This window comes from Bombyx mori, chromosome 6 (assembly GCF_030269925.1).
Source record: "Bombyx mori chromosome 6, ASM3026992v2".
In the NCBI taxonomy this organism is placed as follows: domain Eukaryota; kingdom Metazoa; phylum Arthropoda; class Insecta; order Lepidoptera; family Bombycidae; genus Bombyx; species Bombyx mori.
In genome coordinates, this window is record NC_085112.1 from 3,134,410 (window position 1) to 3,157,201 (window position 22,792).

The window sequence follows — 22,792 nt, forward strand, 5'->3', positions numbered from 1 at the left end:
TTATATTTTTTGGGAATTTGATTTTTATTACAAGATATTGTGCCTTTGTCGTGGAAGTAGTTCGTATTCATAGCTGTGAAGGTTTTGGCAAAGTTTTACGACTGCCCGCATCCTGACGTTGCGAATGTTGAGATGGATGTGTGGAGTGACAAGAATGGACAAGATAAAGAATGAGTATATCAGAGGAAGTGTGAAAGTAGCCACGGTAATCGACAAATTAAACAGCGGACAGTTAGCGTGGTATGGACATGTGATGCGTAGAGAGAACATGCATGTGACTAGGAGATGTATGGAAATGGCAGTTCAAGGTAGAGGGGGAAGAGGTCGACCGAAGAAGACCTGGATGGAATGTGTGAATGACGATATGAGAGAGAGAGGAGTGAGTGTTAAAATTGACGGTTGATAGAAGAGAACGGAAGAGAAAAATTAGCTGTGCCGACCCCACCTAGTGGGATAAGGTGGACAAAAAGAAGAGATCGTGGAAGTAGTTCGCTAAGCACATAATTCATTACATTTTTTTTTATATTTCCGCGGGATTTGAACACCGGCATAGACGAATCGCTCGATACCAGTACGCCGGGCATCTTATCTTTCATGCTACGACGACTTCTGTCTATTGATTGTGGTTAAGAAATTCAAATCACACGTACATATCTACTAGTTCATTGTTACCCAGTGATACCTACTGGTTGTGAGACGGAATTGTTACTAAGTATATTGGTAAGGCCTATGTTCAGCAGTGGGCAGATAAACGTCTACAACGTAAATGCCGCCACCCACCTTGAGATATAAGTTTTAAAGTCTAAGTATAGTTACAACGGCTGCCCCACACTTCAAACCGAAACGCATTACTGCTTCACGGCAGAAATAAGCGGGGTGGTGGTACCTACCCGCGCGAACTCAAAAGAGATCCTACCACCAGTAAAAATCGAAAAATGAATACATACTGATTTAATCTAAAGTCTATTCCGTTGAATAATACAAGTAATATCGAATTATGTGGTTTTTTTTTTGTGAAGGAAGAATTATACTGGTGGTCCGGAAGCCTTTCCAGTTTCACCAGGACAGGCGAGCGACCACGGCTCAGACAGGAGCGATGGGAGTTGCTAAGAACTGCCCGAGCGCTTCCAGGAGATCTAACAACTCAAAGGCAGCTGCTTCGCGAATGAATCTTCTACTGGAACGGAATCGCGACTCGCTGAGAGGAACCGGCGATCGAATTATGATACAGAATACGGAAATTCTGAAACAAATACTAATAAATTAAAATACTGGGACGAGTAAACATTACACTATTGGATTATTTTTGTATCCACCACGATCTACAATAGGGGCTCTCAAACTTATTTTGTCACTGCCCACTTTGAGAATAAATTCATTTTTAGCGCCCCCATTTTTCATCTACTGAAAAAACCACTATAGCGAGAGCTCAGTTAAGAGTAAGAGTCCTCCTAAATGACATTACAAATCGCCTCCCAAGCCTCTATAGACAACGCCCCCATTATTTTTCTGGGTCTCTTACCGCCCCCCTTTAGGCCTGTAGGGTCCACAAGAGGGCGTTATCGCCCATTTTGGGAAAGACTGATCTACAAAAATCAATTCTAAAACAAATGCTCTCAAACGAAACTCATCGAGTATTATTACTTGCAGTAATCCTAAATGAATACCGAGTGTTTCATTAAACTAAGTCTAATTACACAGTTCCGTGCGAAATGCAATTGGCGCAGGTCGCTAAATGAACACTATTCAATTAGCCCTCGCTCTACTAGCATTACGGGACAGTGCGCTTAAATCGAAAGCGAAGACCGTAAAATACGAATAGACTATAAGGGAATTAAATAATTAAATAAACATTTGTACACGGTACGATTTATCGCATTTTTGGACGTTTTTCACACATTTCACATAAGTATCGGGAACACGTAACAGTAACTGAAATCTAAGTTTGAAGTCGTCATGGCCTAAAAGATAAGACGTTCGGTGCATTCGTATCTTGCGATGCATCAGTGTTCGAATCCCGCTGACGGGTACCAATTTTTCTAATGAAATACATAGGTACTAAAAATGAAACCCGCAAAATTATAATTTGAGTAGTTACGGGTGGTAAGAGCTCTTGTGAGTCCGCACGGGTAGGTACTACCATCCTGCCTATTTCTGCCGTGAAGCAGTAATGCAATTCGGTTTGAAGGGTGGCGCATTTACATTGTAGATGTCTATGGGCTTCAGTAACCACCTAACACCGTGGGGTGAGAGCTCCTCCACCCGTCTAAGCAATAAAAATAAAAACTATTGCGATGTCATGGAATGTGAAAATAATGTGAAAAACCCGTTAAGAAATAGTGTGAATAAGTTATAACAGTTCGAATTTATGCATTTGTTAATAGTTTATACGATGTCTTTGAGGAGTCATTAAAATAAAATATTATTACATTTTAGATATGAATATTACGGGATTTCTTACACTGTTGCTACCAATATGTAGCTAATACTTTGGCTAATACTAGTGCTTGACAGACTCTACCACCGGATCGGAATCGCGACCCACTGAGAAGATCCTACTACGTCGTCAAATCTTAAAGACAGTACTGCATTTACTTGTATACTATTAACTAGGTCACGTTTTGTAACGAAGATGCGCGTGCGATTTCGTCTAAAAGTGAACGGATTTAAAAGTTTGAACAATCTGCTATTTCTTTATAATTTATCAAGCATCGGTGGTTCAGTGGTAGAATGCTCGCCTGCCACGCGGGCGGCCCGGGTTCGATTCCCGGCCGATGCATAGCTTTTGTCTTGTTTTCACTTAATTTTCTTTCAATTAATTTCATACAAACTCTCGTACACTCAACTTATTTCATTACTACACATTGTTCTTATGTGAATTCTCAGTGTATGTCGCCTTCGATAATAACATTATAAAATGTTTGAAGTTTGTTTCTTTTTAGCTTTTTTTTATTTCCCTTGTAGGCAGACGAGCATATGGCCCACCTGATGGTGAGTTGTGACCGTCGCCCATGGACGTCAGCAATGCCAGAGACAGAACCTTGCCGCTGCCTACCGTTAAGTACTCTCCACAAGCCTCCAACTCAACGTAGCTAAACCTACATACATTTTTTATTTACCAAGTCCAACGAAGAACGTCAAGAATGATGATGAAGATTTAATTTAAATATACATACATATATCTTTGAGTCACTTACGCAACTTTCATACGAAGTTATTATATATTATTATTTAAATATATTAATAAAATAAAAAATAAAAATTATATGTAATTATAAAAAATATTATAATATTTAAAGGTCTTATATGAACAAAAACATTCGTTTGTATCAATTGTTTAAAGAAAATTAACTTGAAATATTATCAGCATTTTTGTTTGGGAATATCGGGGTTGACTTTTAGCCATTCAAAAAAAAGGCTTTGTATATTATTATTGTTTTTTTTACGCAATTTTATCACTTTTATTTTTAAGTACGTTTCAATTTTACAGTAAGCATAATTAATAATAATACTGCTAATAATTAATAATAATAATAATAACATAAACTGCAACTCACGAAACCTCTTAAACTAGATTACATAAAACAATATCAAACAGTGTATTTTAAAGCCGCGACTGAAGCAAAATTCACGAGTTAATAAATACGCACAAAACTGTCAGCGTAATCAGATATATTTCGCAACGAGCTCGATTTGTTTGCATTCGACAAAACAACAGCAATACAAAACACACAAATGACGTAGATAATTTTCAAAACCAATGATCACTGTTTATCTATATATTAATACGTGAAGCAAAAACTTTGTATTCCTTTTTACGAAAATTGCGCGGACGGAGAAGTATGAAATTTTCTATACTTATAGAGAACTAGCGACCCGCCCTCGCTTCGCTTCGGAAATATTAAAACACACATAAAACCAAAAAAAAAAAAAAATTAAAAAAAAGTAGCCTATGTTCATCAGGGACAATGTCGGCTTCTAATGGAAAAATAATTTTTCAAATCGGTCCAGTAGTTTCAGAGCCTATTCGAAACAAACAAACAAACAAATCTTTCCTCTTTATAATATTAGTATAGAAAACATTACACACACTACCATGTATTTGACACATACACATATACTTTTTGTTTATTGCATTGAAGTATTGTCAAACTTTTATTATTGCTTAAAGTCTGTAGTCAAATTGAGAATAGGTTAGTATTGTTTATCTTTAATATTACGAATGTTTGCCTATAGAGTAGTCTTGGCGAAATCTGTAACAATAATGTTGAAACTTATAATTTCAATTAATTATAGTCGAATTCTAGTTTATTTAAAGGCATGAAGTCGTAGGTATTATTTTGAGCGTAACTGCTTTTAGTACATACTTTTATATGACTATCACAAGTGGTTCCATTCGGATTAATTTTGAAGATTAATCCCTCGGGAATTCTACTTTTCTTGTATTCTTGGTTTTATTTACGTAGGTATTCGACAATGCAAAAGAAATTGGAACTATTTATGTATCCAACAATGCAAAGGTTTCGCTATTTGGTGTCTAATGAAGACGGCAAAGCGTAACATAGCAGGGCATGTGCTCAGCCCGCACGGGTAGGTACCACCGTCCTGCCTATTTTTGCCGTGAAGCAGTACTGCATTTCCATTTTCTTGATGTGAAACATCTATAGCCGCACGTAAAACCGATTTCTGGCGTGGCGACGCATGCCGTGGCGACGCGTCGCCATGCGCAATCGACTGTGCGATTCTCTCCCACTTGATCCGGCGTTAAGCCATCACTTTCGCTACACTGAGCTCGGATACCTATACTGTATACTCCGTAGTGTAGGTATACAGTGTTGTTTACTACAGTACACATAACCTGTGTTTTACTTGAAAACAAATTATTTTTTCGTAATATTTTATTTTATCATTATGACATATTTAGTTCCTATCACAATCTGTTCTTTTCTGCATATTACTTTTACAAAATAATGTCTATGACAATCTGTTCCTTTTTTGTAATTAGAGTTTATAATTTATAAAAAATGAATTTATAGTTCTACTTCAAGAAAGTGTTTAATTCTTTATTCAACACGAAACAATCAGCGTCACGTTCGAAACACGAGCCCTTCCAGTACGTTACATAATTAATGTATTTCCTCATAAACGTGCTGATGCAAAGTGATTTACACAGACAATTTCGTTTTTAATACGATTTTATTAGCTTCATACGTATGTATGTTTGTAACGGAATCTTTGAACATGATTTTGATCCCCTTCAAAACGTCAGATTAACTCGAAAATCGGTATACTTGTTAAGGACGGATAACAATTCAATATTTTAAAAAAAATTGAAAGAATTGAAATTCAACTAAAAAATGAAAAATAAATAATAGTTTAAAAAAAATAACAAAATACGCTTTTATAGAAAATCCAACTAAAATATAGAAAATAAATTTTAATAAACTTGAATTAAAAATAGTGTAAGGAAAAATGATTTTATTGTAAAAAAAAGCGGGGGATGCTTGGTATCAGTAGTTATAAATATTTTATGAACAGATATGATTAAAAGGGTTATTTTGATAATATCCTGAAAAGCACTCCACGCTTTTTTACAAAAAAATATTTTTTTCTTACACTATTTTTATTATATAATATGTATTTATAACAATGTATTTCCACGTTCCCGTTATCATAAAAACTATAGTACGAATAAGAAAATGATCTTTTCATAATTATTTTTCTTATGTGTGCGCACAAAACAGCTCTGACGGCATTTTTTTACGTAACAATAGGATGGGCGTAAAGAGCTATTTTATTTAAAATTAAAGAAAAAATACAAATTACTATTAAATATTGCGAGTTTTATGTACGAACATCAAGAATTCCATAGCTAAAAATATAAAAAAAAATCAATTATATATTCGGAACGTGACAGCTGTCATTTATGTATAATAATAATAAAATCTCTCTCCACAGACAATCCAACAAGTTCGTCATTTTTAAATTTAGTAATAAGAAATATTTATACCTATTTCCGTAAACCCAGTTCAATAAAATCGATCGACTGCCCAGGCCTTGACCTTCCCGATTAAGGATCGGTCAACACGCTGATCACAAATGTTCTACTCTTCAAACCCGGAAGTATAGCTACATTGGAGCAAATTTGTCAAGATGGCGGTTCTACCTGGTCCTGCACGTGTAGGCTTAAATTCGCTACCAATAAATCACATTAGGCTAGTATAAGACACAAACGCTACTCTCAATTGACAGGTGAATCAATTAGTCTACTTTAACGACACCCCCAAGAAGTGGTGGGATATTATCATTCTAAGCCCACCAATTTGTGATCATTAAATCTATGGGCTGAACATAAAAAGCTTTACTTTAGAGTGTTCACCCGGTGGTCCGTCTCAACAATAGCTACTAATTAAATAAAATCGATTAACTAAGAATTAAAAAAGGTGATGTACATACTGTGTCGCCTTTACTTATTTTGACAAATGAACACAAAAGTATAATAGGTAGTGCCTGTGAGAATTTTCTTGAAATTATATGATTTACGTTCACAAAAGAAATCTGCATCGGCCGGGAATCGAACCCGGGCCGCCCGCGTGGCAGGCGAGCATTCTACCACTGAACCACCGATGCTTGACAAAATTATGAATTATTAAAGATATATTGTAGAAAATGTGACGTATGATTAAAACGATGACAAGTATTTTGTATCAATATTACAAAAACAGTTGTAAAATTATGCTTACTAAAGATTTAAAAATTATGCAAATGTGTATAAGCATCGGTGGTTCAGTGGTAGAATGCTCGCCTGCCACGCGGGCGGCCCGGGTTCGATTCCCGGCCGATGCAAAACTTTTATGAATGTAAATTATTTTACTCCGAAGAACGTTATTTTTTAGGCTGTATACTTTTTTATCTTCGTTTATCAAATAAACTCATCCGTTGTTTTTAATTATTATTCATTATAATATCATAACACATTTACATTTGGATTAAAAGCTTAAAAATGAAATGTTTTCAAACACAATTACAGGACATTTAAAATGAAAGCACATCGCTAGCTAGCTAGCTCAAAACTATCTGTGCTCCAGCTGTCAACGCGGTCATTAACCCCGAGGCTATCAATCACGGGCCTGCGAAATAAGAAAGTAATAATACTTAGATTTGCAAATAAATATTGTTTCTGATTCAGAAAAAGCAGTTACCTTGTACCATTAACGATCTCTTCGAGATATAACCTTCCGTAATATAACTATTACCGCTTTTTTCTACTTAAAATTCAATACTAAGTTCCATTCTAAATACTGTAAAGAGCATTGTAAACGCAAATGGGTCACTTCGATAAAACGGCACGACACGAGAACCCTCTTATCGTGGCCGCCGCGCGCGCCGGTAACTACATTCCCGACTCTGCGGACAGAATGGAAAGCAGTCAACGTCGCCCAAAGCACGTCATTTCGGATCCTCCCGATCAACTAACGGTGCTTTTAGGTACCTCAAGCACCGGTTATCGTTCCCCACAGACACAGCCCACTGAGTTTCTCGCCGGATCTTCTCAGTGGGTCGCATTTCCGATCCGGTGGTAGATTCTGCGAAGCACGGCTCGCGCTAGGGTTGGTGTTAGCAACGTCGTCAGGTTTGAGCCCCGTAAGCTCACCTACTAGTCAAGGTTACGCTGAAATAGCCTCTGAAGGCTATGAGCTTAGGTAGGAAAAAAAAGCAAATGGGTTCTTATTGCTGCCACGAACCAAACACGAATTTCGATTATTTTTTTTATTGCTTAGATGGACGGACGAGCTCACAACCCACCTGGTGTTAAGTGGTTACTGGAGCCCAGAGACATCTACAACGTAAATGCGCCACCCACCTAGAGATATAAGTTCTACGGTCTCAGTATAGTTACAACGGCTACCCCACCCTTCGAACCGAAACGCATTACTGCTTCACGGCGGAAATAGGCGGGGTGGTGGTACCTACCCGTGCGGACTCCCAAGAGGTCCTACCACCAGTGATTACGCAAATTATAATTTTGCGGGTTTGGTTTTTATTACACGATGTTATTCCTTCACCGTGGAAGTCAACCATGAACATCCGTTGAGTACGTATTTCATTAAAAAAATTGGTACCCGCCTGCGGGATTCGAACACCGGTGCATTGCTCGATACGAATGCACCGGACGTCTTATCCTTTAGGCCACGACGACTTCGAAAGGACGATTTGAAGATTTTCGACCTTACCTCTCAAGATGAGAATCTGTTATGTTGAAATATCTACGGGCGAATACGTCTAAAACGATAACAGTCCAGAAGCTTTTATTTTATGTATTTCTCTCCCCAAAAATAAATACGGCGTCAGAAACTTTTCTAGTCAGAACCAGACGGTTCAGTTTAAGGGTTCCTTTTTTTTTTTTTTTTTTTTTTTTTTTTTTATGATTGAAGGATTACTGGTGGCCCGGAGGCCTTTCCAGTTTCACCAGGACAGGTGGGCGAGCAAAGGCTCAGCCAGGAGGGGTGGGATTTGCTAACAGCTACCCGAGCGCCTCCGAAGGAGACCTAACAGCTCAAGAGCAGCTGCTTCGCGAATGAATCTACTACCGGATCGGAATCGCGACCCGCTGAGAAGATCCGGCGAGAAACTCAGCGAGCTGATTCATGGGTTAGGTTGCACGGCGAACTCTTTGTCGAGTTCGACGAGTACGGTTACCGAGGTCCCTAAGCCTGCTCCTAGAGCTGAAGGCGTCTAGTGCGAAGGTTATTGGATCTGATGGATCCGTAAGGACGTGTCTAGGGCGTCGACGGTGACTGGCTCCTGCATGATCAGGATTCGGGGAGTAGTCAGCGGCGGCTACGATAAGGCGATTATCATGACGCATAGCCTTATCGAAGTACCGTTCCGACGCTGACTTCATGTATTTCTGTATAGATTCGAGGCCCAGGTCGTCGTGTAGGTCAATGTTCCTCACGAACCACGGAGCTCCGACGGCTAACCTGCAAAAGCGGGATTGTAGAGATTGAAGGGTGTCTATGTGCGTGCGGGCCGCGTGAGCGAACACCACACTCGCGTAAGTCATGACGGGCCTTATGCAAGTTTTGTAAAGTGTCACCTTGTTCCGAAGGGACATTTTACTCCGCTTACAAATCATGGGGTAGAGTCTACCGAGAATAAACGCGGCACGGTCACGGACTGATTTTATATGCGGGCGGAATGTCATCGATGCATCCAGGGTAACGCCCAGGTACTTGACCTTCCTGGCCCAGGGTATGGATTGACTAAAGAGAGTAATCGGGGGTGTGAGATTCCTCCTCCTAATACGGGAGGAAATCCGTGTGGAGCTTCCCCTCTGAAAGAGCACCGCAGTACTTTTCGCTGGGTTGATGTCTATGCGCCATTTTCGGAACCACTGTCCTAGGGCTAGGGCTGCGCTCTGAAGCTTCTTCGCGATTAGGGACTTGTTTCTACTGGAATAGTAAACAGTCGTGTCGTCGGCGAATAAAGCTAAATGGGTCGGCGGCGACCGGGGAATATCGTTAACGAATAAGCTAAATAGGAGGGGTGAGAGGACAGAGCCTTGCGGGACTCCAGCTGTGAGAGGTCGTAGGGAGGAGCGGGTTCCCTCGACTCGATATCGAAAAGAGCGGTTCGACAAGAAGTCCCGTATGATGAGCACGAGACTATCCGGCACACCCATGTTGAATAGTTTGAAAATCAAACCGTTGTGCCAGACTTTGTCGAACGCTTTTGCGACGTCGAAGAAGAGAGCTCCCGTGTATAACGGTTTTGGTCGATTAAGCCCCACAAGAATGTGCTCCGTGAGGCGGTGCACCTGTTGAACGCATGAGTGATTTGTACGGAATCCGAATTGTTCATCGATGAGAATGCCCTTGGATGAGACGAAGTCTCTGAGGCGTTTGTAGAGCAGACGCTCATACAGTTTGCCTAGAGACATGAGGAGGCTAATCGGGCGGTAGCTCGTCGGATGATTTTTTGGTTTACCGGGTTTATGTATGCCGATAACGTCCGCTTCTTTCCACACCGCGGGAAAGATACAGTTCGCCATAGCGGCATTGAAAATAGATGCCAACATCACGATGAGTTGGACGGGTAGAAGTTTAATAACGCGGTTGGATATACCGTCGGAACCGGGAGCCTTGCGAGGACGTAGGTCTTTGATCAAGTCTTTAACTTCCATCGGGGTGACGGGTGGTAACACATCAGAGGGTGGCAAGGAGGCTCTGCGTTCTACCTCACTGTCTACTAATTCTACATGCACAGGGTCCACGGATTGAGTGCTGGGCGTGCACTGGGTTTGCAATGTATCGGCCAGCAGCTCTGCTTTTTCGTCATCATCGAACGCCGTGAGTCGGCCTGAGGGGCCTACGAGGGGGGGCATAGTTACTACCGTATCCGATTTGAGAGTACGAGCTAAGCGGTAGTAAGACCTTTGGGAGGGCGCGAGTCCTTCTAAGAAATCAGACCATCTGGCATTTCGGACTTAAGGGTTCCCCCAGGTGTCGCAATTCTTTGAACTTTTGTCGTCTAGAAGTACAGATAAAATTAAGTTCAATTTGAATGCTTTCAGAAAATTTTCCGTTATTGTTCTTCTAACATATTATGTATGTGTATAAATCTGCCCATATTCTGAAACAGACTTGATAGATTGGATCGTATTTTTAGGAATAGTTAAACGGTTTGTAGTATAGGCCGCGGTCATTGCTTACCATCAAGTGGGTCATATGCTTCATCTACATAAAAACTTGGCGTTTTTGTCATAAATGAACATGTTGTAATTGTGTACTCGTAAATAATTTCTTTCAAATATTCGGTTTTGAAAATTTGGCAAAATAAAAAGTAAAAAAGAGTATTGCATCGGCCGGGAATCGAACCCGGGCCGCCCGCGTGGCAGGCGAGCATTCTACCACTGAACCACCGATGCTCTGTTGACAGGTTTGAAATAGTGTATAACTAAGAACAATAATTTTTTATAATGGAAATGCGTATTCAATTTTCCAAACATTACCTGGATAATTTTATACCAAAAAAACATGTGTTTTATACTTCAGCCAATGTTATTTTAAATGCTAATAATAACAATCTTTTGCAATATTTTAAATAGAGAAACGAAATGCTCTTAGACACTTGTAAAAGCATACACAATTATTTAAGAAAATGACACTATCAAGACAAATATGACTTAATAATATTTGTTGGCTCTATATCGATCGCTACTAGATTGTAACATTATCTAAAGCCGCTGACATTAACACTGCCTTACCAGATGCCTTACCACTAAAGGTTATTATATAATCTAGGTAAAAAAAAATTGTATTGCTTATATTGGTGTACGAGCTCACAGCCCACCTGGTGTTGAGTGGTTACTGGAACCCATAGACATCTACAACGTAAATGCACCATCCACCTTGAGATATAAGTTCTAAGGTTTCACTATCGTTACAACGGCTGCCCCACCCTTCAAACCGAAACGCATTACTGCGTCACGGCAGAAAAAAATTGCACGTTTTTGTTTTATATAATAACAAAAAAAAATCGGTTGTCTGTAAAGTCGGTTTACTGACGATAGTTGAACGTGACAACGTCATAAGAAAATACTGATGGAATGGTTTCATTTTTCAAAAGAAAATTTTAATTTTATTTGTTTGATAGATATCTTGTATGGACAATTGACACCAGATTCACTTTTAACTGAACTTCATACTTGACGAAAACATGTAAATGTATTATTGTATAGCAGCTGTCCACGCGGATGCATCACTCACTCAAGTAGAAGAGAGAGACAGATGTCGAACGCTGCCGAACGCGGAGGCCGACTGTGCCTCTTTGTCGCTGGTTGCGCGCTCTCACTTACACTTCAAGCCTTAAATGAAACGCCTCAGAGCGAGGTAACGCCGCATGAGTCATGTTATTTCGTGCGTACAGCCGGCTCCATCGAATTATAAGACGTTGTCACGTCAAAAAAGAAAAAGAAAACCCAGTTGAACTGAATCGAACTGTATTCGTGACAAGATTCCTAATTCCTAAGCCGTCTTGACCGTAGACAGATTTACAGAGGGCTTTTGCAACTCCCTACATAAGTAGTCCTCGTCGTATAGGGCTGCTAAGATTCGAACGAAATCGATTTTCTTTTATTGCCAAAGTTTTAGACCGTTTACTTTGCCCGGAAGCTACTTTATACTAAAATATTTATTTCTTCGTTTTGCCCTTAGTATTTATTACTGATGCACGCGACTAATGATCAAATATACAGTATACTCAAACCCGCAAAATTATAATTTGCGTAATCACTGGTGGTAGGACCTCTTGGGAGTCCGCACGGGTAAGTACCACCGCCCCGCCTATTTCCACCGTGAAGCAGTAATGCGTTTCGGTTCGAAGGGTGGGGTAGCCGTTGTAATTATACTGAGATCTTAGAACTTATATCTCGAGGTGGGTGGCGCATTTACGTTGTAGATGTCTATGGGCTCCAATAACCACTTAACACCAGGTGGACTGTGAACTCGTCCATCCATCTAAACAATAAAAAAACTCTGATTTACGCAATAGAAACATTTTAAGAACGTTTCACCTAATTTAACATTACCATATGTGTATAATTGATATCTCTTATCTTGTTATATCTCTTAAATGGCAGGAATAGCTTAAATTTCTCAAATAATACAAGGCTTATGTAAGCAAGACACGGTCCGATAACAGAACTTTGTACTGATTTAACTAAATATAAGACTAAGTAATGTTTATAGTTTTCGCATATCATCAAAGATTATCGCGTTAAAACTTTAGAAAAGCGCCGCAAAAATATCTTTCTTTCACAAAATAACCAACGTTTCTCAATCTTTATTCGAGTGTTCTCAACTGCAAATTCTGACTGATCAAATTTAAAATTAACGATCTCCCGAGCTGACTAAGTAAAACTTCTACAAATAAAGTTCCTCGATCTAGATTTTGGATGTTGTAGAGGTTCTGCAGACAATCCAGCACTTTTTAATCTAAATCTTGATGTTAATGTCAAGTTAATAGAGTTGAGAAAGGATCTACTGAAATTTTGCAGCTGATAGAATCGATTGCGAACGCGTAAAAACTAGTGGTCCAGTATAAACTCGTAACTCATCTCTCATAGCAGGCGGTTCAAGTTGTATTAATGATAATATTAGTTTTCATTAAATTAGTTTTTCCTTAAATATTTTATTTTTTAGTAACGTTCACTTATTATCTAAATTATAAATGGAAAATAATCTAAGTCGAACTTGGATTGATTTTAATACATTTTTATTTCGTGTTAAAGAGCTTTCACCTAAGTTTCAACTGACGGCTCCGTTCTGTGAAGCGGAAATATCGATCGCAATCCTCTCGTGATATAAAACAGTAACATCTCACATGATATCCTAAGTATTTCAACCCCGTCGCGTCGTACGACTCGAACGTTTCATTGTGCTCTTCTCGTATATTCCGAGATCTTCGCGAACCGTAGACACGACTACAAACACTTTTGCTGCTCAGTCACAAAACTTAGCGCACTGGGTGAATTTATAATTGAGACCGTCACTGCAAAAGTGACATAACCCACAATTTTTCATATTCGTGCTTATATATTGCAATTTATTTAAAACGTAGGTAATAAATGTTGATGCAAAAGCGGCCTATCCCTAGAATCGCCCATAGATAACAGATGGCTTTGTAAATATTATTTTTGCGCGTATTATTTTTGCCTACGAAGCAGTGTAAAAGAAAATTCAGACCTCATTATCTCCACATTATGGTAGGCTTAGGCCACCTATACGCTGACAGCCTCAATTATCTCCGGCAATCATATTGCGAAATCCAACAAAAACATGTTTAACTATTTGCACACCACGGCACGTGAAGCTCATCTCTACACAAAAAGAAAAACTTCTTCAACCTAACCCGTCGTCCGACCACAGCTTTAAACCGGCCTAAAAGCATTGGGCCGTAAAATCGAAGTTGTCGTAAAGCTTGTCGTTTAAAACAATAATCAGAACGGATTCCGGAATTCATTGGATTCCGTCGCTTTCGAGTGATATCGACCGGTCCTACAACTGGTTGACTGGCCCAAGGAATTAAACTTCATACGGAAGAAACATCGCTATTACAAACAACTAGCTTTACCCGTCCGCTTCGCTGGGCATTTAAAATTAACATTATTATTTCTCACTTAACTCTTAACGCCCGTTAATGATGAGAATCTTTTTGGGGGTGAATAATCTTTTTGAAATAATGTTCATGTTCTCAATTAAAGATGTTTCTGTTTATGGTTAATTGTAACGTAGTCATTTTCAGTTGTCAAGTCAATTACCTGGCCAAGAAAATACAGTCGGCTTGTCTTCATCGAAACCCATTAAAAACCAATTGCATTTAGTCGGTGGTTTTTCTTTTAAAATCCTTCAGTAGTTACTAAGACAAGGTTGGAAAATAATAAAACATTGTTAAAATGATCGAATCAATTCTAATCACTTAAATATGGACAAGAAATCTATACTTGAGTACTGCATTACCGGATTCGCATTAAACTGCCATTGAAACTCAAATGTTTTTGCAAAAGAATAGTTGTACCCGTCCGCTTCGCTAGCCATTTAAAATTAACATTATTATTTCTCACCCCCACAAAGATTCTCATAATTAACGCCTTTTTATTTTTTTTATTTCGGGTAGGGGGCCGAACCTCCTACGAGGTCCCCGCGCCTAGGGGGCGCGCGGGGTATGTGAGACTCAACGATCTGCAGGTGTTGAGAGCAGATCGCGGGCCCAAGGATTTTAGGGCCCACCCACTAAACGACTCCCCTGCACTCTTACACCCGACGTCCGATCTCCGTCCGGGGTCAGAACCTGGACAGAGTAGGGGGGTTCCCGCGGTCAACACTACAACCAGACACGCGGCGCCACCCCGAGGACGCCCGACCGACGGGTCGTCGAGGCGATAGTCGACGACCAACGACGTCGGTCTCCGCGGTACGGCGGCCCTACCAGGCCGCCCGGGCGGTGCCGCTGGTGTTCCGGGATACCCCGCTGGGCCAGAACCAGCCTGCCAGGTCGGAACGCGATACACCGCCGACCGGGTATAATTAACGCCCCCACAACTGGTGTAGGGAGTCCAACACTCATATAAATATTAGTCTATCCATTAAGTACTCTACCAAGTTTCAAGTCAAACGGATGCATGGTTCAGTAGTTATAACGGAACATCCGTAAAAACCACTGTAGATTTATATATTAGTGTAGATAATTCATTCGTAAGAGAAATGTACGAGAAATGTCTCTAACTGGACCCAATCCGCATTTTGGGCCACCATTTTACTGCCCCACCCTTCAAACCGAAACGCATTACTGCTTCACGGCAGAAATAGGCAGGGTGGTGGTAACTACCCGTGCGGACTCACAATACGTCCTACCACCAGTAATCCATAGTAGGCGTACGCAACATTTACAGTGCTTTATTACTTCCGTACTTTATTGCAGACTTGACTGGAGCGTTAATACATCAAGCCAGATTCACGTCCAGTACCTACATGATTTTATGGCCGCAGTATAATTTGGCGCAGTGAACTCAATTGAATTGGCAGGTTTTTAGATATCACAAAAATTCTTCCTATTCTGTTTACCGAAATAGCATTGTATTTGCATTGAACTTTTGCTGCAACCTCATCATTGACATTACGTCAAAGATCACGTACCAGATACCCTCATAGCGGAAGTAAAATCGACTGTTATTCCTATATTTTCCGACTATTATTTCTTCATGTTGCTTACACGACTTCCCAATAATTCTTGTAATTTTACCCAGGCTGTTTTGCTGTGTTCTTTCTAAGGTCTCAGTATACTTACAACGGCTGCCCCACCCTTCAAACCGAAACGCATTATCCTTCACGGCAGAAATAGGCAGGGCGGTGGTACCTACCCGTGCGGACTCACAAGAGGTCCTGCCACCAGTAATTACGCAAATTATAATTTTGTGGGTTTGATTTTTATTAGATGATGTTATTCCTTCACAGTAGAAGTCTATCGTGAACATTTGTTAAGTAGGTATTTCATTAGAAAAATTGGTACCCGCCAGCGGGATTCGAACACTGGTGCCTCGCTACATACGAATGCACCGGACGGCTTATCCTTTGGGTCACGATGACTAGAATGATTCTAGAATGGCTAGAAGACGATTTTAATGATTATCTTCATCTAATATAATTCAAAGTTAATGGGATCTTAATGACTTAACTTTAAAATAGTCTAAATAATAATAATTAATATAAAGCTTTCTATATTCCATACAAAAAATAGTTAACACTTAATTACAAGCAATTTGAATATACATTAATGGATTAAAAGTTTCTTATATTAATTTATTGTTGATTATTATTTACATTATTTCTGTACGGATTATTTCTGTAAAACCTCATCTAAGGTATACCACTTCTTTCTATCCCTGGCGATTTTCAGCCAATCTTTACCAGTCACTATTACAATTTCGTCTACCCACCTGACGTACGGGCGGCCTTTAGCTGTCTGTCCTCGCGGAACTGCCCATACGACCGATCTTTTTGCCCATCTGTTGTCGTTGTATCTATCCAGATGGCCTGCCCGTTTCCATTTCCTTTGTAGCGAGAATATTAAAGCATCTGCTATTTTCGTTTTCCGGCGGATATCCGTGCATTTCACCTAAATAATACTTACTTACTTACTTTCACCTGAATAATAATCAAAATAGTCTAGATAGGCGATAAAAATCCAACTACGTCGGTCAACATTTTTGCAGATACGAAACAATTATGTGATCGAGAGCCGCTCGTGAAGCCGTTGGAAGCTTTTTTTTCCTACCTATGCTGATACCCTTGAGAGGCTGTATCAGCTTCTCCTTGACGTGTAGGTGAGCTCACGGGGCTCAAACCGGGTGTGTTACTAACACTGGCCCTAGCAAGAGCAGTGCTTCGCAGAATCTACCACTGGATCGGAAACGCGACCCACTGAAAAGATCCGGCGAGAAACTCAGTGGGCTGTGTCTATGAGGTAATTCGCTCGTCGAGCCCTTCGTCGCAAGCTACGGGTTCGACGAGGGCTGTGACCGGAGTTGGAAGCAAAATTTGCTTTATAAACCCGAACTTATCAATGATGGATTTTACAGATTTTTTCGCTAATTTTTGAAGACTTGCGATAAATTTCTAAATCGTCATGATTTCATACCTATATAATCTGTAGGTGCTTCGGAGAAGGCAGCTAGCCTTATTCACAATATTTCTTAACAATCCGAATTGGATTCGCAAAAGTATCAGAGCATTTTTCCGCGCAAAAGATCGTATTGAAAATACTTGTAAAATTAAATAGCTGGTAAACATTTTGAAGTAATAGCAGTTTTAATTTACCTAGAAAAAAATTTGTTTCAATTTATTTCAATTAAGTAAAATATTAAATATAAATTTAAAAACATTAAAAATATTTCCAAAAATTCCAAAACTGTATTTTGAAAACATTTTATAGCAATGTTATTCCAGTATTGTGTATGTAGTTAAATAGTTTATTTTAAACAAAAGAATTAAGTAGAACATTGTATTATTCATTTCATTACGAAGCACAATTTTTACGGCTCCACAAAAGAGTCATCTAGCGGTAATGTATTGAAATATTGTGAAAGTACCTTTCAAATTTCAACTTACGACACGTAATAGTTTTAACATCTGCCAATAGATGTCATAATACAGAGTCGCAGTGCATCAAAAATACCCTAAAAATAAATTACTAAAAAAATGAGCTAAAAACAGCAAAATAGTTTAAAACACTAAGCCGATTTTAAATAATAAGAAGATTTTATCTTGGTAATGAGAATATTCGACCAACATAAAAATATAATTGTATTGTCATCGGTCTTTGATTCGTGTTCAAACGTTAATCGAACCTCTTCGGACTGGGTAAAATTGGGTACACTAAAAGATATCGTCAGATAAATAGGGCAAGTTTATAGGGGCAAATTACAAGATACCTTGTTTTTTTTACAAAAAGTATTTATCAACATGTCCTTTATATAGTATTCTAAGCATGTTTGGTTTAATATTCTGAAAGGTAGCCTAAAATAGGACCATATGATTGCATTTAAAAAAAATTGACACTGATATCCAAATATTATTATGACAAAAAGAGAAAGATAAGGTGATATTAAGACGTATCCTAAGTCTGTAAGAGTTTACCATTAATACTTCGATCAGTTATTGTTGATCGAAGCATTAATATGTCCTAAAGATAATCATTCAAAATGCAGTTTACGCAGTAAGCGTGGTGAACCCTTTTTGGAAAATTCTAGTTGCTTATCCTTTGATTGACTTCAACTCCCTGTGTTTATCTATTTAAATATCTTTAACATGAACGATACCTAAAATTTATTACACTATCACAAATTGTTTGTATTTTATAAAGAAAAAAACAACGACTTGTAAGACCGATTACACAAATTTCAGCAACTACTTGGATATATTTAAGCTCTTTAAGATAAATTCCTGTAATTTCTTTTGCATACTGCATATGATACATAGCAGCAGCAATGATTTTTAACTCATCATGACTTAAGTGGTAAGAACATAGCACTGGCAACACTAAAAACCTTTATGTGATATCTTGGTTGCACATACGGATTTCATAACGAAAGCGAAAGAGATAAGAACATTGTTTTTAGAAATATTAGACGCGGATTAGTGAAGACAAGAGACAAGTCAGACAACTCTGCTCATCACAAATGTCAAAACTCTCTCGATGCCAAGTAATAATTTATTGCTTGTTTTAATAATTTTTAAACAATATTTATCAAAAATGCATCGGGATCGAGTTTTCCGTGTTCACGCCGCGATTGTCGTTGCGCGAAGTAATACCCATTGCCGGATTAGTGCCGTATCAAGAATTTTACTTGCTACACTTGAAAATGTCAGATTGTTTTTTAGTGTTTTTCATAATATTCTGGCAAAAAAAGTCATACAAATAGGTTCAAAGTTTCCCATGGAAACCTCGTGTTGTTTGGGTAGGCTGAAATCCGAAATGATGTGATCCTACTAATGAAAATGAGTTTTTTTGTTTTGTTGTTTTGAGGTTAGTTTTTGTTCCCGCTTTAGAGGCAAGTTGTTCCAGTCTGGTGTCAGCGGTCCGGTGAGTAATAGTCTATAAGTTCTCACTTAAAGGACTGCCAAAACTCTGTAACTCGAAATAGCCACAGAAGGCTATATTTTTTGAGAAATTGCATCCTATCCTACTACAATGTTTACAAAGCAGAACTATACAATAGACAAATGTGTGTGTTTTATTCTGTATAAATTGAAAAGGAATAAAGTTTTTTTATATGTAAAACTACTCTAAAACTGTCTGTCAAGAGATTACAATGTATCAACAAAGAACTTAAATCAACTAAAAATAATTATAAGTACAGTTGTTAAGATTTCTCAAAAATGTTCTATCCTGCATGTAACTGGAGGTAAGATGTTGTTTACTTTACTTACAATATAAACAGTATAGCCAACAGCTATTCAAAAGTAAGTAACTTGCATAATTATGCAAAACTACATATTACTTTATTATAAGTAAATGTGTTTATTGGACATTCAAGTTTTCTTGATAAATAAGTGGTGCTGTTTCTATGATTATATAAAGAAAATAGTTTTAAATGCAATAGTATTAATTAGCTTAATAATAATATCAATATATTGAATTAGTATTTTTAAAGTCCTGTGGTCTTACAGTTGTTCATAGACTTAGTACTTAGTAAAGTAGAGTACACATAAATAACTTTAAAACTTATAATATAACATATATAATATAATAATTGTCACATCATGGCTTTAAAATTTTGGGTTCGATTCCCATAAAAATATATCAAGATAGAGAAAATAACAACAAATTGGAAAGTGATTTGTGACAACTGGGTTCGATCCTCAGATTTTTTTGTGGAACAATTTTTCTCAATCAAAGGTTTTTTGTGTCAAGGAGAAGTAGACCAAAACACAGTACTAATGTGACCATGACATTTTAAATTCAGGGTTCAAACCCCTGAAAATAATTTAGGAGTTTCTTACAAAATATACATAAGCATAACTTGAACCGTTTCCTAGGTTCATTCATTTGATAAGACAAAAACAAAACTATAAGGAATTAAGAACATATCTGACAGTTATTGGTGTGTTGTTGATGGCAATGTCAGTGTTATTCCCATTGACTTTTTTCTATTATTGAAATCTTTTTACCTCATGTCTCAAGGTGAATTTGGTATGTATGAATTTGTATGATTTTAAGAACTACCTTAAATGAGGAGGACTGCCTGCCTGCAAAATCTATCAATGTTACTTTGAGTTGAATTCCCAGATAAACTAATGTGATTAAAATAAATAAATAGATAAAAAGTTTTTGTGGTTACATAGTGTGATGTGTATTGTGATTTTTTTATGTTTAGATAGGTGGATGAGCTCACGGCCCACCTGATGTTAAGTGGTTACCGGAGCCCATAGACAAGTACAACGTAAATGCCGCCACCCACCCTTAGATATGATTTCTAAGGTGTCAGTATAGTTACATGGCTTCCCCACCCTTCAAACCGAATCGCATTACTGCTTCACGGCAAAAATAGGCAGGGTGGTGGTACCTACCCGTGCAGACTCACATGAGGTCTTAACACCAGTAATTATGCAAATTATATATTTTTATTACACGATGTTGTTCCTTCAACGTGGAAGTAAATTGTGAACATTTGTTAAGTATGTATTTCATTACAAAAATTGGTACCCGCCAGCGGGATTCGAACACCAATACATAGCAAGATACGAATGCACCGAACGTCCTTATCCTTTAGACCACAACGACTTGAAACTTCGAGTTCAATTTGGACCCTATTCATCTATGCAGAAAAATGCGTATGTCCAGTAGATACCTCACATGGTTCATAAGTTCCATAAACTGAGTTAGATTCTCAGTTAAACTACTAAAAATCATGATAGTGTGGTAACAGACTTTCGACCTCAAATCAAAACATGACATAATCTAGGTTCGAGTCCTAGATGAAATATTTACATGAGACCTTGATGTCCATAGACAGGTGGAAATTATCGAAAGTAACAGTTCGGTGGTCTAAGGAAAATGCTTTATAAATAATATAAATAAAATCATAATTGTAAATTTTTTGGTAATTTAACTGCCTTGGTTTGAGTCTCAATTCGTTTTATAGTTATAGGAACAATATACTTTGATTATGATTGGTTTTTCATCAATAGTATTAATGAATCCACTTTTATTGCTTACGAAAAATAGACAAGCCTATCTTGTGGTTACCACATCCCATTGACTTTGAAACTTGAATGTCAAAACACACTTCTATGTTTGAGACTAAAGCTCGTTATTATAATTAGGAAGCTTGCTATCAAACGTGTTATAGAAGTAGCTTCAGGTAGTTTTTGTAAAATTATGTTTGAATTGATATTTAATGAAGAGACAATATGGCCCCTGCCTATGCAATGCTAAGTCAGATTCCCATAATCAAAACGGAAAAATATTATAATTGCTATATATTTCTGGAAGTAGAGTTAATAGCGCTGATATTTAGTGGTTACCGGTATTATTAGTTCATAAACTATGCAGAGTGAATGCTGCCACCCAGCCCTAAGACTCTTGAGTCGAAGTTTCAATATTGTTTGACAACTCTCTAACTTATTGTGGCATAATTGGGCTTGTTGATACTTACTCCTGCAGTCTCATAATATTCTCCACCAGCAGGTAAGTTCGAAATAATTATAGAAAAATTGTAATCTTTTCTTGAAAAGACAGTAAATGTCCTACGCTAAATAAACTTATTATCAAGACATTGAAAATTTTTCAGTTTGGCATCTCCCAAAAAGATATTCGTGGAAAGCATTTTAAAAGGTTAATTTGGAAACTAATTAAAATCTAACTTAACGAAATTATTGTGATATATAAATATAATGTCGAATATAATTAAATTTTATTCCTCAAAGTACACACATTGTCTCAAGTTTTGGTGTCCTTATCACTTATATATTTGAAACTTTTGAGTTTTAAAACAACCATGGTGCCATTTTTTTTAAACTTTTAACTGAATCAAAAACAAAAGTATTAGGTATTATTTTTAGTTATTTTTTTTTTTTGTAAAAGAAATAAAATTTGTATCTGTTTTTTTATAAATAAAGAAAACAAAAGCTTTGTTTATTTATTACCCTAATAAAGAAATTCGGAACGCTTCGTCTATTTATTTACCTTTTTTCCCCGATTCCCCTCAATCCTACCCAGCAATCAATTATATGACTGCATTTTTGTCGTGATTTGCATATGCTCTCTTAAGCCTTAAAAAATAACAATATTTATTCATTAGGCCGTTAAGAAAGCATTTGCGTCATAAATAAAATTAGTTTAAAAACAATACAGAAACCTGTGTTTTATTCCCAAGGGCAAAGGTATTAATGATCTGGTTATACCCTACAGTTCCCGCGCAATTTATCCCAGGAAGAACGGGCGCCGGACTCCTGATATTAAACGGTTTCACTTTCTACATGAAGAATCACCAGGCGTACGGGAAGAAGCAGTGGTATTGTTCGTCTAGGGACGTCCACGGGTGCCGCGCTGACGTCATCACTTGCAAAGGTGCCGATGGAAGAGATTATATTTCCATATTCCGCGGGAGGCATATCCACGATCCCCCCCGCTTAAGGCAATGTCACGACGGTAGATTTATAAGGGAAAAAGATTTTGTAATAGGCAGACATTATACTAAGTGATTTATATCGTTTGTGAATCTAAAATC

At 38.0% G+C, this 22,792-nt stretch overlaps 1 protein-coding gene and 4 non-coding genes across 6 annotated transcripts in view; 3 read left to right on the forward strand and 2 right to left on the reverse strand.

Moving 5' to 3' along the window:
• LOC119628614 (uncharacterized) overlaps positions 1-22,792 on the forward strand; it is a 44,394-nt gene that overhangs the window by 8,202 nt on the left and 13,400 nt on the right. The window contains exons 1-2 of one of the 2 annotated variants that reach the window (XR_009973351.1): positions 18,609-19,143; positions 22,474-22,632. The gene's annotated coding sequence lies outside the window, so the exon portion shown is untranslated. Of the gene's footprint in view, positions 1-18,608; positions 19,144-22,473; positions 22,633-22,792 lie in introns of those variants that run through there. The other variant, XR_009973352.1, reaches the window with a different exon arrangement.
• Positions 2,709-2,779, forward strand: TRNAG-GCC (transfer RNA glycine (anticodon GCC)). Its single transcript has one exon. It is a non-coding gene; the product is annotated as a tRNA-Gly (tRNA).
• TRNAG-GCC (transfer RNA glycine (anticodon GCC)) lies at positions 6,560-6,630 on the reverse strand. The gene has a single exon. It is a non-coding gene; the product is annotated as a tRNA-Gly (tRNA).
• TRNAG-GCC (transfer RNA glycine (anticodon GCC)) lies at positions 6,776-6,846 on the forward strand. The gene has a single exon. It is a non-coding gene; the product is annotated as a tRNA-Gly (tRNA).
• On the reverse strand, positions 10,860-10,930 carry TRNAG-GCC (transfer RNA glycine (anticodon GCC)). Its single transcript has one exon. It is a non-coding gene; the product is annotated as a tRNA-Gly (tRNA).